Below are 4,482 nucleotides of genomic sequence, written 5' to 3'. Positions count from 1 at the left end.
GTTCAGCTCCATGACTCCCTTAGTGTTGTGTCTCTCTGAAGCATAGTAGTACTCATTCTCAGCCACTGTCTCAATCACTTCAATGGCTTCTTCCACAGTCTTTTTCCTGTTCAATGAACCTCCTGATGAATGGTCTACAGCCTTCCTTGATTCATAAGAAAGTCCATCATAGAAAATATGTAATTGCACCCAGTCATGGAACATGTCTGGTGGGCATTTCCTTGTCAACTCCTTGAACCTCTCCCATGCCTCGTAGAGAGTTTCACCATCTTGTTGTCTAAAAGTCTGAACCTCAGATCGAAGCCTATTGACCTTTTGTGGGGGGTAGAAACGTGCCAGAAACTTGCTTTCCACCTCATCCCAGGTTGTTAGGCTCCCCCTTGGGAATGATTCCAGCCACTTAGCTGCCTTGTCCCTAAGTGAGAATGGGAACAAGAGCAGTTTATAGGCATCTTCCTGGACTCCATTGGACTTCACAGTGTCGCAAATTCTCAAGAATTTTGTGAGATGTTGGTTTGGATCTTCATTAGCACTTCCACCAAATGAACAATGATCCTCCACCAGTGATATTAGCTGTGGTTTGAGTTCAAAATTGTTGGCCTGAATGGGTGGTTTCGGAATGCTGCTACCACAATTCCCAGAGGTTGGGTTTATGTATGAACCAAGAACCCTCCTCTCGAGAATGGCATTGTTTCCATCAGCCCTCTCATGGTTGTGAACTTCTCTATCCATGTTGAGATCTAGAGCTTCCTCAAAATTGTCCTCAGATTCTCCTTCAGATTCTTCTTCTCCCAGTACTCTCTTCCCTCTTGCTTCCCTTCTAAGTCTGTGAAGGGTCCTCTCTGGCTCAGTGTATGGAGGAGTTGATGTCCCTCTTCTCCTACCTGTCATACAAGAACACAGCACAGGCAACAAACAAGTGAAATACTCTTGGTTAATGGAAGAGTATGGTTAGAGCAGTTGAGGAATTAATTCAAATAGTTAGTGAGTCAGTGAGTTAGTTGCTTGAATTTAAAGGCATAAAGAAAGAAAGCAAGTAACAGAGTGCAGAAATTAAAATTCAACAAGTAACTTGAACTGAATTAACAAAACAAGAAAAATGCTCAATCTAGTTAACTTCCAATTTGAGAATTGTCAATCGAAAACCAGTCCCCGGCAACGGCGCCATAAACTTGATAGCCACGATTTTAGGAAATTGCACGATCGGCAAAATTCCTTCCGGCAAGTGCACCGGTTATCGTCAAGTAAAAACTCACAATAGAGTGAGGTCGAATCCCACAAGGATTGGTTGAGTGAGCAATTCGAATTAGAAGTGTGTTCTAGTTGAGCGGAATCAAGATTTAGATGAGAATTGCGGAATGTAAAATTAGCGGGAAACGTAAATGGCAAGAAATTGAAATTGCGGAATCTTAAATTGCATGAATTAAAGAGCGAGAAACTAAATTGCTGAAATTAAAAGGGGATCGGGGTTATTGCATGAATTAAATTTGCAGAATGTAAAGAGAAAGTGGTAGATCAGAAATGGGGAATTCATTGGGTTTCAGGAGATATTGAGATCTCCGAATCAAAACATCTTTATCCCTTCCTCAACCAATGCATTCATTGAATTTTGCTTGGCAATCTTATATGATTGGATCCCAATCCCTTGGCTCACCAATTCTCTCTAAAAACAAACAAATTCCCAATCCCTTGGTTTAAATGTTCATAAGAAGAGATAACGCTCGATCTCTGATTATACCACACAGTTTCATGAACCACAATTTGGTAGGATTACATGTCACAATATCCATCCAAACCCCAATCCAATTCACTGTGAGAAAGCTTCTCTAGCATGAATCCTCCATTCCTTTCCCAAGGTTCCGAAGGATTCCAATTATGGATAGTTTCTTTCCCAAGACAACTAACCAATGGAATTAGATCGAGAAGCTTTCTAACAAAATTCAAGAGAAAAGATTGAAGAAGAAGATAAAAACTATTATTGATTCATTGAATTACAATAGAGCTCCCTAACCCAATGAAAGGGGTTTAGTGAGTCATAGCTCTGAATTCAATTACAAAGAGTATGAAAATTGAATTCCCAAAACTATCTAAAAGGTCCTTTCAAACTTAAATTCTATCCTATTTATACACTTTCTAAATTGAGCTTCTGTTGTGTTTCTTAGGCTTTGAGGCCTTTTCCTGATTTCCTTTTGCTTTGGGTTTATGATCCAAAATCCTGATGAGGCTACTGATCCAATTCTGTAACATTCATTGAGCAAACTTAGTGATAATCAAGTAATGACACATGACTCAACAAATTGAAGTTCTAGACTTATCAATTCTTCAGGCCCAATCCCATAAACTATGATATTCAATTGGGTTTCATACCAGAGTATATTTAAGTTAATATTTGTGCTCAAATGCTAACTTAAACTGCAATATTCTTGGCCTAGAAACCTTTTCAATTAGTGGCGTTTAAGTTGAAGTTTAAGCTTAAACTTCAACTTAAACGCCAGACACTTCCAGGAGGTAAAATTGTCGAACACGTTTAAGCTTCAGTTTAAGGTTAAACTGAAGCTTAAACGTGGGAATGGAAGAAAGCAATCCTGGAGTGTGAAATGTCGAACACGTTTAAGCTCCAGTTTAAGCTTAAACTGGAGCTTAAACGTGGAAATGAGGAAAGCAACCCCTGGAGGAAAATTGGGTCGAACACGTTTAAGCTCCAGTTTAAGCTTAAACTGGAGCTTAAACGTGGAAATGCAAAACGCAACCCTGGAGGAGAATGGTCGAACACGTTTAAGCTTCAGTTTAAGCTTAAACTGAAGCTTAAAAGTGGAAATGAGAAAGCAACCCTGGAGGAGAAAAAATAGTCGAACACGTTTAAGCTCCAGTTTAAGCTTAAACTGGAGCTTAAACGTGGGAATGCTCCCTGGTGCTTTCAATTCTGGCGTTTAACTTCCAGTTTAAGGTTAAACTGGAGGTTAAACGCCACTTGTGATATTCAAGCTTCCTTTATTGATTTTGTTGCTTCCTTGCCTAGCCTCTTCTTCCCTGAAATCATCCAAACAACTGCATCAAAGTCTTGCAAAAATTTCATGAGAAATCTTTCATTCATAGCATTCAAGGAATATAACTAAAAACTCATGGAATTTGCATCAAAATCTTCATGTTTGAATGATTTAAGACAAGCATGACTATTTGGCCCAAATGATTACTTAAGGCTCAAGAAAATGCATAAAACAACTAAAAATAAAAGAAAAAGGCTAGTGAAACTAGCCTAAGATGCCTTGGCATCACAACACCAAACTTAATCCTTGCTTGTCCCCAAGCAAGTTCTGAATTATTGAGAAGAAAGAATGAAACAGAAAGTAAATTCATTAGCCATATCAGTAAGTAATTGACATTAATTAATGGGGTGTTCATGCAGAAAGTTGTTGCAGCATCACTTTATTGTTTCTTAGGTAAGAATGTCACTTTTTATGTTTCCACTAAAACACTGCTATGGCCTCTTGTTATTCACATATCCTTGGCAAGTTTCTTTTCTTTGTTTTTCTTTTTGAGCTTATTTGCTCCTTGTTGCTCAGTGTCATGTGTTGCACAAGCTTTTGACATTTTTCTTTCCTTATCAGTGCTCACACATATCCACCACAGGCACTTTAGTTTACATTTCTTCACAAGATATTGGTGCCCAGCACCTCTTTGTGTAACTAAATGTTTTGTAGCTAGGTTGCTCTTGATAATGGACTTTTGGTTGATAATCCCGGGTTAGTTAACCCAAGTTACCAAGTGTTGAAACACTTCACAGAACCTATTCATCCAAGCAGATCCTAGTACATAAACACCACAGGCATATGTCTCAGAAGTTCAAACCATTGGTGCCTAGCTTTATTTTCTTAATTCTTTTGCTTTTTGGTTACCTTTCTCATTGGCTTTTTTTTCTTTTTTTTTTCTTTCCCTTGGCCAAGGACATTTATTTACCAAGATCCATAGACAGCATCCTAATTTCCACTAAAAGTGACAATTCTAACTTTATTTCTTAGTGAGCTGACTATTCAATCAAACATGCATACCACCACTTAATCTTATTTGATTTCTTACCAAATGGAATTGAGTTACTTTTGTTCAAACATTTCTTTTATTTTTTTTTTGGAACAGAACAAACAGGGCAAGCATACATTTAAGCAAGTGAAGTTTATCCAGACACTTAGACTATCACTTATTTGGAATTAAACAAACAGACAAACAAAAACTGCAATGACTCAAACTTAAAGCAGGGGTGCATGCAAACTTCCAATATCAGCAATTCAAAGTACAAGCAATTAAGTGACAATACAACCTTTTAGCATCTTCTTTGTTGTTCATCATCCTTCCTAGCCTTGGTGTTCTCTTTGATGATGATGTATATTCCTTCCATGAGATTGATTGTCTTCCTGCAAAGCTATTAGAAGTTGCTTGTTCCTCAAGCACTTTGAGAATTGGTTAGCATGCATGTATGTTTGTAGG

At 38.0% G+C, this 4,482-nt stretch overlaps 1 non-coding gene across 1 annotated transcript; it reads left to right on the top strand.

The window, feature by feature from the left end:
- Positions 1-202: 202 nt before the first annotated feature.
- Positions 203-306, top strand: LOC130971202 (small nucleolar RNA R71). The gene has a single exon (XR_009082435.1). It is a non-coding gene; the product is annotated as a small nucleolar RNA R71 (small nucleolar RNA).
- The last annotated feature ends 4,176 nt before the right edge of the window (positions 307-4,482 follow it).

Source organism: Arachis stenosperma, chromosome 3 (assembly GCF_014773155.1).
Source record: "Arachis stenosperma cultivar V10309 chromosome 3, arast.V10309.gnm1.PFL2, whole genome shotgun sequence".
Lineage (NCBI taxonomy): Eukaryota > Viridiplantae > Streptophyta > Magnoliopsida > Fabales > Fabaceae > Arachis > Arachis stenosperma.
The sequence above is the reverse complement of the archived record's forward strand: the minus strand, read 5'-3'. Positions and strand labels throughout refer to the sequence as shown.